Raw genomic sequence first — 15,427 nt, forward strand, 5'->3', positions numbered from 1 at the left:
CGAGTGCATCAAACCACATGATAGGCCATGTAGAATGGATGCAGGATGCAAGGAAAATGGAAAGACCAGGATTTGTGGAGACTGGTGATGATACTGCGCATCCTATTGTGCAGATTGGTAAAATTTCTTTGTCTATGCAGGATGGGAAAAACAAATACTTGTCTGATGTATTTCATGTCCCGAATATCACCAAGAACCTGGTTTCTGTTGGTCAAATGGTTGAGCAGGGCTTGCAGGTCAGATTTAATCCTCATGGATGCTTTGTTGAGGATATGAAAAATAATTGTCGCTTGATAGCAAAAGGAAAGAAGAAGAGCAGGATGTTTACGTTGGATGTGGACATGCCTGAATTGAGTGTAGTAATGTTTGCACATGGCACCAGTGTAGTTGCAGATATTGATATCTGGCATAAACGCATTGGTCATGTCAATGTACAGTGACTTAAATCAATGCACGCCCAAAACATTGTTGCAGGATTGCCTAAATTCAAGGTTGCAGAAATGCATAAGGTAGGTGAAGCCTGTCAATTTGGAAAATAGGCAAGGAAACCATTTCCTAGACATGTTCAAGAGAGTAAGAAGCCATTGGAATTAATCCACTCTGATGTGTGGACTACTAAAGCTGCATCTATTGGAGGCTGTCATTACTTTGTCACTTTTATTGATGACTACAGCAGAAAAGTTTGGGTGCATTTTATGAAAAAGAAAAGTGAAGTGTTTGGGAATTTCAAAGCTTTTAAAGCTATGGTTGAAAAAGAAATAGGCTTGCAAATAAAATGCCTAAGGTCAGATGGAGGGGGAGAGTACCTCTCAAATGAGTTTGCAAGGTTCCTACAGGAGCATGGCATAAAGCAGCAATATTCATACAGTCATACCCCACAGCAAAATGGACTTGCAGAAAGGAAAAACAGGCATATTGGAGAGGTATCTTGGGCCATGCTAAATGAAAAAGACCTACCAGATTATTATTGGGTTGAAGCAGTTGCTACAACTGTTTACATAATGAACAGGACTCCCACTGCAGCAATACATGGCATGACACCAGAGGAGATGTATACTGGTAGGAAACCAGATATTTCTCATTTGAAAATTTTTGGTTGCATTGCCTATGTTCATGTGCCAGATGAGTTGAGGTCCAAGTTGGATCCAAAAGCTGAGAAGTGCATCTTTATTGGTTATTTAGAAAGGGTATAGATGCTATAACCCTTCTACTCGTAAGTTTACAGTGATTAGAGATGTTGTTTTTGATAAGATGAGCAGCTCGTATAAACCAGTAAATGTGATTGATGATGTAGATGCACAAAATGGTAATGCTGCACAGAATTCACAGCAGCAATCACAAAATATTAGTGGACCTGCATTGTCCTCTAGCAGTGGTTTACATACTTTGCCATGGACAGGTAGATTGAGATCAGGAGACTCTCCTCAAAGCAATGCAGATAGTGGTATGTAGGTATCACAAAAAGGAAAAGAGAAGGTAGATCAGCCCATATTTGATGTGAATGTAGGTCACTCTTATGTGGATGGTGAATCCAGTGGCTCAGAATAGAGCATTGATGATGAGTTGGGTATTCCTTTTGTTGTTACACCTGGAGTAAGGAAGACCAGGGATGTTTTGAGAGCACCTTGAAGTGAGCCTATTTTGCGCAGGTCTACCAGAGCTAGGTATCCTGTGGATAGACTGAAATATGATGGATTTATAGCCACTCACTATGCCTATATGTTCAAAGTGATACAGGAACTAGAACCCACTTCTTTTGAGCAAGCCATGGGAAAAGAAAAATGGGAGAAAGCCATGGATGAAGAAATGGATGCCTTGGAAGAAAATGCTACATGGGAATTGGTGCCTTTGCCTAAAGACAAGAATGCAATTGGTTGTAAGTGGGTTTATAAGGTGAAGCACAATGCAGATGGTTCTGTGAACAGATACAAGGCAAGATTTGTTGTCAAGGGGTATGCAAAAACATATGGCATTGATTATGAAGAAACATTCAGTCCGGTTGCAAGGATGGCAAATGTAAGAGCAGTCATTGCTATGGCTGCATCAAAGGGATGGTCTTTACATCAGATGGATGTAAAGAATGCCTTCTTGCATGGTGATTTGCAAGAAGAGGTCTTTATGGAGCAGCCACTAGGTTATGTTCATGCTATTCATCCTGAGTTTGTTTGCAGGTTGAAGAAAGCCTTGTATGGCTTGAAGCAAGCACCTAGAGCATGGTCTGACGAGATAGGACAATATCTTGTCATTATTGGATTTCAGATTTCCAAGGTAGATTTCTCACTTTATGTGAGAAAAACAGACAAAGGTATTATGCTGCTTGTCATATATGTTGATGATTTGATCATCACAGGTGATAGTGATGAAGATATCCTTCATGTGAAAATGCTATTGAAGCAAAAGTTTGAGATGAAGGATTTGGGAGAGCTGCATTATTTCTTGGGCATTGAGGTGATTAGATCACCAAGTGGGATACGGCTCTTGCAGAGGCAGTATGGATTGGACATGCTGTCCAAATATGGGATGACAAGTTGTAAGCCTATTTCTGATCCTTTGGAGTAGAATGTGAAGCTGAGCGCAGATGCAGGTGAGCTTCTGGAAGACCCTACTATGTACAGACGCATAGTAGGAAGTTTAATTTATATGACTATTACCAGGCCAGATTTGAGCTATGCTATTGGATTGGTAAGTCAGTTTATGCAGGCTCCAAAGAAACTGCATTTGGATGCGGCTAAACGCATACTCAGGTATGTGAAGTCCACATTGTAGTATGGACTATTTTATGAGGCTGGGATTCAGATATAATTGTATGATACACAGATGCTGATTGGGCTGGTAGTATTTCTGATAGACGATCTACCAGCGGATATGTGTTCTCTTTTGGGAGTGCTGCAATCACTTGGAGCAGCAAGAAACAGCCTACAGTTGTCTTGTCGAGCACAGAGGCTGAGTATAGGGGTGCATCAATGGCTGCATGTGAGGTAGCTTGGTTGCATAAGCTACTTTATGATATGCATCAGTCTACAGATGGGCCAGTTGTCATTTATTATGACAACATGAGCAGTATACACTTGGCAAATAGCCCAGTCTATCATGCTAGAACAAAGCACATTGAGGTGCATTATCACTATGTGCGGGAGAAGGCTTTACTAGGTCTTATTGATCTAGTTTATGTTAGCACAAAGGATCAGGTAGCTGACATATTCGCGAAGCATTGGGAGAAGAGAAGGTGTGCAAGTTCAGAGACCTGCTTGGTGTGTAGGAATTGGGATTGAGCTCGAGGGGGAGTGTTGAGATATCGAGCTCCACTCGTGATATGCCAAGGTGACCATTGTGCATTTATGTCACCGACTTGCTAGCTACAGATGTAGTTGGTACACCGTCCATGAATAATAGCTGGATGACAGCTATCCTTATGTACTCTAGTTCGTGGCTCAGTTAGTATGCCACCTTAGTTAGCTGAGTCGGTTTGAGACCCACATTTAGTGTTCTTCTATTTCTTTGTACTAGAGTTCTTTTGGCTTACACAACTAAGAAGAGGAAAACTTTTTTCAGCCTCCACCTTTGTGTGTATTTCCCCATTGTGTATGAGAGAAAGCCGCAAGTGAGACTCCTTCCTTCTCTGCCACTATCTTCACACTACATTGCTGATCACATGTCTCGAGTCAAGTTGGGAGAAGAAGCCACTGGAGTAGAAGATGACTTACCAAATTCCACACTATTTCAAATAGATGCTGTTCTAGAGTGGTGTGGAGATATCATTGGGTACTTGATGGCAGGAAGACCACCTCCTGACATGAAAGCAGTAGATGCCAGGAAATTGATTCTAAAGGTTGCACCCTATCAACTCATTACAAGACAACTGTACAAGATGGGCAAGGAATAGATCTTAAGAAGATGTGTAATGCCTCATGAGATCATGCCAATCCTGAGTGAAGTCCATGAAGGCATTGTAGGAGGACACTTCCAAGGGGAAGCCACAGCAAGAAAAGTTCTCCTCGTAGGCTACTGGTGGCCAACACTGTGGGCAGATGCCTATGAATATGTAAAAGGCTGTGATGTATGCCAACGGACTATTAAACCACAACATAAAGACTTCAATCCCCTAATACCAATTGTTGCACAAAAACCATTTGAAAAATGGGGGATTGACTATGTGGGTCCCATACATCCAGCAGCAAAAGGAACACAGGCATGCTACATCATTGTGGCCATTGATTACTTTACAAAATGGGCTGAAGCTAAAGCAGTCAGAGAGGCAAATGCCAGAAGCACATCAAGATTCTTATACAAAAATGTGATCACTCGATTCGGATGCCCCATTGAAATTGTGTCGGATAGAGGCACACATTTTGTCAATGAGATAATCCAAGAACTCTTGCTGGCTTCATGGTAAACCATAGAAAAAGCACACCCTACTACCCCCAAGGGAATGGACTAGCAAAATCCACCAACAAAATAATATGCATTATCCTCACCAAGGTAGTAGAGAACCACAACGTTTTGATTGGGCAGAGAAACTGAATGCTGCCTTATGGGCATACAGAACCACATTCAAGGTCAATACAGGGAAAACACCTTTTCAATTGGTGTACGGCCTTGAAGCTATGGTCCCACTCGAAATTGTAATACCAAGTCTACACATTGCAATACAAGAATGCATGGGAGACCATGAATCCTTGAAAGAAAGGCTCTATCAGGTGGAAAAGCATACAGAGACAAAACTAGTCGCCTACCATGCTATGACAACAGAAAAACGCAGAAGAAAGGCATGGTTTGATAGAAACCTTAAAGCTAAAGACATCAAGGAAGGCGACTTAGTCCTGTTATACAATGCCAAAGTACACAAGGGGAAACTGAAGTATCTAGGTCAAGGACCATACCGAGTACGAAAGATGAATCCCATCGGAGATGTGCTGCTACAAAGATTGGATGGAGTCCAATTCAACACAACAATAAACGGGAGCCGCCGACTGAAGCGCTACCACATCAACATGCAAGCCATCCCCGACAAAAATGAAGATTTGGGAAACCAAGTCTTCCTTAGTTAGAAATAGATTGTATCACGAGCACTCACTTGCATATGTACATCTTCGCACATATAGGTAGCACCAATTGATTTTACCTAGGGCTCAGAAGTGATGAATGAGTTCTAGCTGCCCTATGAAAATCCCATCAAAAAAGCATATAGTTAGTCCCTAACTAGCTACTAGGTCACGTACTCACACGATTTCACTTAGACACATAGATGATTGCATGAATAATTGTACCACACACTTTCATTCCGCACTCTCAAAGCATGTATAAAAAAAATCTCTCTCTCTCTCTCTCACACACACAAAAAGGTCATACCGACATGCCAATCAATCTAATGATCAATGGTACACTACATGCACATGGATGCAGGTTCAGAAAAGATGTTGCCACTAAAGAGGATGTGCAGAAAGAGCCCACCGCCTCAACCACAAGACCCCCTCCAGAGTTCGCAGCCATTTACATCCTCTCAACCATGGAGACCACAGGCATTCGTGGTCCATAGCGATAGCTCCAAAGAAGATTCAGTGCATGACCAAGCAGAACAAACGCCACCCCAGTCACAACTGGCCTACATAACCATTGACAAGGCCCAATCATTGGAACTTGTCTGGCCACCCACATTGACTTATGCTCTTTCCCAAGAAGCAACATCTTACTTAGAGCAACGGGGTCTAAGCAGTTTGCATGAGAGCCTCAAATCCTTGGAGAACAGTCCTACCCTGATGACCTACATCAAGGACTTTCTCCATTCTTACTACTCCAGCAATGCAAAGGAGGGTAAATACAGTACAATCACTATGTACAATCACTATACAGCAAAGCCCACTCAACATTATCCTCGATAGTACAATCATTCAAAGGGCTTTCTCACCGCCAAAACAAGGTGGCAAATACCCTAAACGGCCTGCTGATGCAAAGTTTATCGAAGTACAGCCTCTCCTCAAGAGCACACTGATCCATAGAGATGGCATATTGCTTCACACAATCCTTGACCATCGCCTCAAGGAAGCCGCACAATTTCTATCCACAATCCTAGGAATTAAGTACGGCAAAGTTCACTCCCTTCCACTCCGCACATTTGTTTTGCTGAGTAGGAAGCTAAAACAAGACTGGGTCCAGCACTTCGTCATCTTCTTTACCAAGAAACTCAATGGTTCTTTAGGCCAAAAATGCAAAATTCCACACTTATTGGCTATAATCATCAAAAAATAACTACAAGAAAGAGAAATGACTCTGCCCCAGTCACCAAAACCAATTATTGAGGAATTGGACATACCCTTCTCACCAGTATGGGAGCCATCACCAACTTCTCCAACTATCACATTGATAAGTGCAGATGCCTTAGCAGAAGTACCTATTCTGGAGGTCGAGATTGTGGAATTTCCCCACGAGATGCTACAGCTCGGTGCACAACTACAACCAATAAGTCTCCACCAATAGCACCAACCAGAGCTTGAGACAAGATCGGCACCAGAGCCTGAGACTACATCAGCACTCAAACCACCCATCGATGCCATGTCGGTCGATGAGCCACAAGGGGAGCTAGTGCCAGATCAGCAATATGACTATTGTACACAAGGGACTGAATTGCCATTGGAACAACCTCCCCCAAGTACTATAGAATCATCAGGATGGCTACATGGGTGCCACTTGTATCAGCAATATTACCAGACCTCATCACCATCTGTCATTCTCCAACATCAAGCTAGCCAAATGATCCAAATGTCAGAACTATTCACTAGCTTGGCCAAGGAAGAATATGCAAGAGAATTGGAAAGGCAGACTACATTAGAAATCGAAGACCGATTCTAGGCAATCACCATAGAGGTCAAGGCACTTCAGGAGGAGGAGGTAGAAGAAGTGCACATGAACCAAGCTCTCCAAGCTCAAGAGAAGGCAGTAAGGGATGTGAGTACCAACCTCCACCAACGTTAAACATAGCTGATTGTGGCAGTAGAAGCAACGGCAATCCTATAGACCTACTATAACTCCTTGACATCTGCACATCAGACAGAGGTAGTGGCACAAGCTCGACTCACTCTTATTCACAAAGAAGAAGAGCTCCAAGATTGCAAAGACAAGCTTGAAGACATGAAACAATCTTTGGCAGTACGTGCCTTCAGCATTGATGAGCTTACAAGGGAATGCAAAATCTTAAAAGACCAACTTGCTACTGTTCAAGAGGCTAGCACTTCACAAGCACAAGTCTTGGACTAATGGTCCAATACCACTGAAGACATTCCTCAACAGGCAAAGGTCACCTTGCAAATGAGAAAGCTTAAGGAGGCATACACAACCATCTACCATCGATACAAAGAAAAAATGAATGAGATGCACTCCCAAAAAATATATCATCTCCAAGCTTGAACTCCAATTTCTAGTGCACAATAATGAGGCATTGGAAGACAACACCAATGATGCCCCACTACAATGCACAATAGTGGTGTACCAAGAGCTTGTGGCTGCTCTACAAGTGGAAGATCACCTCAACGCACACGTGCTTATCCAATGGAAGCAACTCCAAATCAGGATCATATCTGCTCATCCAACAATCAACTAGGAACGTTCCATCGGGACTAAGACCCTGCGCATAATTTGCCAAGACTTGTCTGAAGATGAGAAAAATATCTTCTACCTGTCTACACATGCCGGATTTATAGCACTCAGGACGGATGCTTTCATTGCATATGTCTGTCTCATGGGTAGTCCTTGCCTCAGGGTTATTGCAGGTTTGTTGCCATTGCTACAAAGGCCATCCCTATTATTTGCACTGCATGACCTAACCGACATCCCACCCATGAAGCCCACACTCTTTGGGGCATTGTGTTGAGTTCTACTTTGGTATTCCAAGCAATTGTCTCAAGTGTCCATGCTTCCTTGCACTCCACGTCCAAAAGCATGTCCTAACCTTGCAACTCCTCCTCCCCTCTCCTCCAACCTTGCAACCCATCCTCTCCCTCTCCTCCTCCCTCCTCCTCCTCCCTTCTCGTCCTCCCTCTTTCTCCTCCTCCTCCCTCCTCCTCCTCCTCCTCTCTCCTCCTCCCTTCTCCTCCATCAAGATGCCTCCTGTCTTAGTGAGGTCATAGTAGATCGTACCATCACCCTCTGGCATGTCTGCATCATTTGAATCATCCCTGTCCCCACCACTACCCCTCCCAAAGCACTGTGCCATGCATCCCCCACCGCTCTCCCTGCTACTACGCCTGCTACCATGTTATGTTGAGCTAGTACGTTGTCCACTCGTAGCTGGAGAAGTGACTCTTGACTGCACGGGACTATGTTGACCACTCGTAGCTAGAGAACCAAGTCTCAACTACATGGGAGTATGCCAACGGCTCTGTGAGGCAGAAGGGCCTCCTAACGGCATGGGAGAAGGGACATGGCTCTGTAGCCATCTGGGCTATCTCGACTCCACTGGGGTAATCTAAGCTGGTGTGGGGTTGGGGTGGTTTGGAGTCTGTAGTGCCGACTCCTAGGGGGTGTTTGGAGTACCCATCATGTAGCCGTATAACTCCCCAGGACTGGGAGGGTGCCCCAAAAGGTTATATAACTCCCAAAAGATGGTCTCCCGAAGATTAAGTGAGGCTAAAGAGCTTCCTCGCCACATGATGAACTGAAGAAAAGATAAAAAGAAGATTATTGATGAACTAAAAAAAAGAAGAAAAAAGAGAGAAAAAGAGAGAAGGAAAAGAGAGGAGAAAAGAGAGGAAAATAGAGGAACAGAGAAGGAAAAAAAGAGGAGAAAAGAGGAAAATAGAGGAAAAGAGAGGAGAAAAGAAGAGAGAAAAAGAGAGGAAAAGAGAGGAAAAAAAGAGAGAAAAAGTGGGGATAAAAGAGAGGAGAAAGGAGAGGAAAAGAGAGGAGAAAAAGAGAGAAAAAGTGGGGATAAAAGATAGAAAACGAGAGAAGGAAAGAGAGGAGAAAAGAGAGGAAAAGAGAGGAGAAAAAAAGAGAGAAAAAGAGAGGAAAAGACAAGAAAATAGAGGAAAAGAGAAGAAAAAAGAGAGGAAAATAGAGGAAAAGAGAGGAGAAAAGAAGAGAGAAAAAGAGAGGAAAAGAGAGGAAAAAAAGAGAGAAAAAGTGGGGATAAAAGAGAGGAGAAAGGAGAGGAAAAGAGAGGAGAAAAAGAGAGAAAAAGTGGGGATAAAAGATAGAAAAAGAGAGAAGGAAAGAGAGGAGAAAAGAGAGGAAAAGAGAGGAGAAAAAAAGAGAGAAAAAGAGAGGGGATAAGAGAGGAAAATTACCACGAAAAGAGAAAACAGAAGGAAAGGGAGGTTAAAAGAGAGAAGGAAACATAGAGAAAAGGTGAGGATAAAAGAGAGAAAAAGAGAGAAGGAAAGAGATGAGAAAATAGAGGAAAAGAGAGAAGAAAAAAAGAGAGAAAAAGAGAGGAGATAAGAGAGGAAAAAAGAGAAGGAATCCCTTACCATCATTCATGCAATCCCTTTCTACAATCATGCTTTCCCTTTCCATCATTCATGCAATCCCTTTCTTCAATCATGCAATCCCTTTCCATAATTCATGCAATCCCTTTCTTCATTCATGCAATTCCTTATTTCCATCATTTAATATGCAATCCTTTTCTTGGACGTGGAAGGGGAAGGGGAAGGGGAAGGGGAAGGAAAAGAGAGAAGAAAAGAGAAAGGAGATAAGAGAGAAAAAAAGACGAGAAAAGAGAAGGAAAGAGAGGAGAAAAGAGAAGAAAAGAGAACACAATCCCTTATTTCCTCACAAATGCAATCCCTTTCTTCAATCATGCTTTCCCTTTCCATCATTCATGCAATCTCTTTCTTCAATCATGCAATCCCTTTTCATCATTCATGCAATACCTTTCTTCATTCATGCAATCACTTATTTTCATCATTCAAGATGCAATCCTTTTGTTGGAAGTGGAAGGGGAAGGGGAAGGGGAAGGGAAGGGGAAGGGGAGGGGGAAGGAAGAATATCCAAGACTGTTAGAGCATGTCTATCTCTACGTCTAATAGCGCATCTATAGATGCAGCTGTCTATTTTTAAATACAGACGCGTCTATAGACGCGCTCTTAGATGTGCTCTTAGATGTGCTTTGAGACGCATCTATAGACGCACTCCAATAGATGAACTTTTTTAAAACTTGAAAAGGACATGCGCCGGACATAAAAAGACAACACTAGTACCAAAAACATTTATTCCCTGCAGACCACAAAGGATAAATCCAAAGAGAGCAGCTTCCAAAGAAGATCAACCGTCAAGAGACTTACCTTGGATAGAGGTATGGAAGCTTCTTGTCCTTCTTCAAAGCTGCTTCTCTTTCTTCTCTTCCTTGTTTACCCTCTTCTCTTGTGTGCTTGGGGATGATTGTGTAAGCCTGGAGATGAGTGTGGGTGCTTGGAGATAAGTGTGGATGCTCAAAGCTGTGTCTATTAATAGGAAAGCAAATCGTGCAATGCTAAAAGTATGTGAAGAAAAGCAAGCGTGCTAAAAATAGGTTCGAAAATCTTCGCGTAGTCTACGCGTCTAAAAGCGCATCTAATTGCACGTCTAAATGTGCATCTATCAATGCATCTATAGTATGTTGTAGATGTGCCTATAGACACATACCATAGTACAGACGTGGTTTTAGATGCACCACCGAGTAATTGTTTTGGGTTGTTTATTTGTAGGATGTCTTCATCTTCAACAAGTAGACAATGAGGATGAAACCCTCCATCTTCAACAAGTAGACAATGAGGATGAAACCCTCCATATCCACCATCGCGAAATGTGGTTGGAGCAAAAAATCAAATGTATGTGTGATCGATGTCGAGGAAACATGTATCATGCATGCAAGATTACACTCAATCACGTCTCAAAGTATGGAGAATGGGATGCGACCGTAAACATGGTAAGTGCTACAGAGTTAAGGTTGATTGAGATACCTATGGGTGTTCATGTATTTGAGTTATGATCCCGTTTTAATTCGATACAGGATGCAGTGCCACACCCGCATATGTTGCCCTATGCTCATCATGAGGAGGCGAAGCGTCGGCGATATGAGGTAGGATCTTCAGGAGGGACCATTACGGATGCATGGAGTGATGGTGATAGTAGCCCTCCGCCATTACCTCATGTGCCCATGGAGGAGGAGGTGCTTGATGATATGGTGCGAGATTTATATGTACATCAATCCGAAGGGAGGGATGATAGCATGGAGCAGGATGATCTTTTTACCGTAGCATCGACTCCACTATTTGAGGGGTGCACATTCTATGTTCTACGTGCCTCCCTTGAGTTACTAAACTTGCAGACCATCTATGGATGGAGCAATGCAAGTTTGAATGCATTACTCAAGTAAGATTTAAAGTCTATTTTGCAAACATGGTGAATTATGCTAGTGGGTCAATTACTCGAATGCTTTTTCTCATTTATGGTCTTCACGTGCAGGCTATTGTGTAAAATGCTTCCAAGGGATAATAAATTACCGACCTCAAGAGATATGGCAAGGCAACATGTGACCTCTCTTGGAGGATTAGATTACAAGCACATCCATGCATGCATCAACGATTGCGTTCTATTTCATGGACCACATAAGGATGCAAGAGAGTGTCCTACTTGTGGAGAGGCAAGATATAGAGCAGATCTCAAAACTTTGCATGTGCCTCGTAAGGTTTTGCGACATTTTTCCATAATCCCTCGCATCCAACATATGTTCAAGTGCAAATTCATTGCAGAGCTCATGTCATGTCATTCCTCCCATCAATCAACCAATGGCAAGTGGAGAACTCCCGCAGACACTCCTGCGTGGAAGCATATTGAAGACACATGGCCAAGCTTCAAGGAAGAATCTAGGTACAAGAGTAACTTGTATATATTTCTGAGTTTCTTGTTGATGTGGATAGCTGCCTCCCACAACTATGGAGAGATGATGAAGACCTAAGGATGACCTCTATTGTGCCTCAAGGGAAAGGATGCAACAAAGTAATAGACACAGAGTTGCCTAATAATATCAACCTCTATTGCATGCTTAATAGTGATGTGATGAAAAGATGGGTGACAAGATACAAGGATGCAAAGGCAAGAAGACAAGGAGAAAGGGCCCTCTTTCATACACACCACAGATCTTGTGTGCCATACCCTCAGCATCTAAGAGCACTTCCAAAGGATATTCATGTGGATTGGTTACTTGATGAAATGGGGAGAGCAGAGAGAGACGAGGGGATGCATATCACAATGGAAGAATGGGAGTATGCTAGGGGATGCATGAGCAAGGTCGGTATATAGAATGTTATGCATAAGTTAGGAGATTTCAACAATTTAGATTGCTTATTTAATTGATTTTGTCTTGGTGTAGTGTACTATGTTCAATGCTATATGGTGTGAGGGCAAGCATTTTCGAACACAACGGATTGATGATAAGAGAGAGCTTTGAGGGAGCCAATGGAGCCATGGATGATTATTGTGGCATAATCCATGATATTATTAAGCATGACTTTCGACGCTTCTTTGTGTATGTTTTGAATGTAAAGTGGTTTAAGGACGTGGTGGAAAGAGGCCCTAACGCAACAATCAAATCCCATGCAAGTGGCTTTGTAACTATTGACTCCATAAAGTTTTGGCAAAGTAAGAAGGACACACTAGTACTACCGCAACAATGTGAACAGGTATTGTACACACATAAAAATACTCACTTTTAAATATTTGATATGGTGGCATGTCATACCTATTACTCCACATTCCAAAGTGATGTATAGTACATTTACTAATATGGAGCGTATGGAGGATGATCATGGCTATGGAGGTGATGATGACCGTGATACGAGAGAGGAGGATGATCATGAGATATGAGATACAGATATTGAGGTCATTACCCGCTACCATCGGTGATGCTAATTTTGATGAGCACATGAGTAGCACAAGCAGTAGTGGGTTGAATGTATTTGCAGATCTCAACATTGGTTTGGATTTTGAAGTAGATAGTTTGGCAAGGGTTGATCTCATTGAGGATGAGATTGAACCGTAGCCAATCATTGATATTAGCAAAACTATTTTACATATTGTCTCATTCTCATCACCTCACTTAATTTTTGTATATGTGGGTTTGCAAAAAAGCATTGATATTTTTGTTAAAATTATATGCTTTGGTAATCATGGGCAATGTTTGGAAAGCAGTGATTGACATTTATCAGCCTGCACCAAAATCTCACTTTTTGTATTCTCTATTTTCCATCTAAATTCACGTCTAAATATGTGTCTAAATCTTAGTGTAGATGCGCTAATAGACGCCCTAATACACGTGCAAATAGACGCGCTATTAGATGCGCCTATATTTTCTCAATGTAGACGCGCTAATACATGCGCAAGTAGATGTGCTATTAGATGTGCCTGTATTTTCTCTATTCAAGTAGTGCCTATAGACGCGCTCGCTATTTTACGCATCTATCAAACACGTCTATAGTTGCTTTGTGTTGTTGTGTCTAGCACATCATCTGAACTCTTTTTTTTTCACTCACACATCTGCACATATGCACACACACAGAGTTTGCACATCGCTTTGCATCTGCAAGCAGTTGCATTATAGTACTCAAGCTTTCCAATGGTTCTACACACATGCTTCCATTGCAAGTGCTTCATCCATTCCTCTTCATGATCATTTGCATTTAGCAAAACCTAAGGCAGTGCTCATGAGTATTTACTATTTGTACTTGCTTTTTTTCTTCCTCCCATTTGTACAAGTGTGCTTGGCGTTCCTTGTGATTGTTCCTTATTTTTTGAGGTTCTTTGATATGGAGAGTCACTATCTGTTAGGTGTACATCTTAATTTCTCATACTTATTTGGTTTCAGATCTCATATTCAAATATTATGATTATAGTGTCAATTGTTCTTTCTTGAGTGGTCTGGCATGACACAATTTTGTTGGAGACTATTGCATTTACTCTTACATCTAATGAACAACCATGCCTTAGAAATTACAAGTTTACCAATGGCAATCATTAATGTTAGGTGGTAAATAGAATATATTGTAGCTTCCAAAGGCAACGATTTATTCTAAGAGTCTTGACATTACAACATGCATGGTCTTTGATGTATACTCATTATCTTATCCTCAAGGAGAAGAATGTTTGATGAAGATAGGGGAGGTTAACTAAATTCCATGTTTTATACATATCTAAGCATACATACCCAATAAATTTTGTGCCGAAGTCTCAAATGTAAGTGAGTTGTGAATATTTGACTCAAAGAAAGATTGCGACATAAAGCCTAATAATTTGTTCACAATTCTTTAAGGAGGTTTTGGTCATCCATGATGTGTTATGTGTTGCTCATCCACATTAGGAATGGCTTTCCACTCTACTTTATCAGTAAACGTTATTTTCATTTTGACTTTCTAGATGAAATTCTCTATATCGATCCTCTTGATCGAGCCTTGCAAACATGGAAAAGTTTATATGAGAGGTATGCATGTAGATCCCATCGGTGATTCTTGGTGGAGTGAAAGGAGCAACACAATCCTCAAGGAAAATGAAAGGGAAGACATAGACCCATGAGATACTTGACTATAAAATATATCCTATTTATCTTGATGGAAGTGGGAATATATCCAAAAAGTGTGTGGATTGAGTTATAGTTTCTTTTAAGCGATGTCCCCTTAAAAAAAAAAAAAAACTCACTCACTCATCATATCGTGGGACATTGGCTCCGAACCCATGCTACGCATAGCGAGGTTTGAACACATGCTACCGTGTTGGTAGGTAGACACCCTACCATTGTGCTATCAAGGCATTGGCAATTGAAATTATAGCTCATGCAATTGGAAGGAACCCACTAGTTAGTTAGTCATGATTTGTTGATAATAGCAAGTGGAGAATTCACAAGCTATGAGTGCCTCCCCACGTCTGCTACTGCTAGTTTGAATTGTCCCCACAATGGCTTCACTACTACAGCCCTTCTTTTTTGAACTATACAATTCAAACCTAATAGCTTCATTTTGAATTCTGGCCAGCACATCATTGGAATGCCCAACCGATTGGCTGAAAAAGCGTACAAAATCATTGTTATGTCTCATTAATCCTTCTGTGTAATCAAAGCAAGCCTTCATGGGGATAAATTTATCCAATGTTGGTTAGGCAGCTCCATGGTATACTTTCAGCCTTGGGGGTAGTGAAGCAAACCTTGGTAACTCTACAACATGAATTATAAAAAAACGTTGGGGATTCCACTAAGGCCCTATGATTTGGAATGTTATTGTAAGTGTAAGTGTTAGTGTGCATTATGTGCAAACGTATGCAATGGAATGGTTTGTCTAGTATGCAAATGAGGTACCTATTTGTCTATTGGGATTGTCAGTGTTGCTCCACATATGGTCTAAATGAGAGTCGTAAGTTGGTGGCTCTTTAAATTCTCAGTTGAACTTGCCAAAGGAAAATACATGGTTTG

This window comes from Dipteris shenzhenensis, chromosome 7, assembly GCF_047967505.1.
Source record: "Dipteris shenzhenensis isolate YYH24624 ecotype China chromosome 7, Dip_SZ_1.0, whole genome shotgun sequence".
Taxonomy (NCBI): Eukaryota; Viridiplantae; Streptophyta; class Polypodiopsida; order Gleicheniales; family Dipteridaceae; genus Dipteris; species Dipteris shenzhenensis.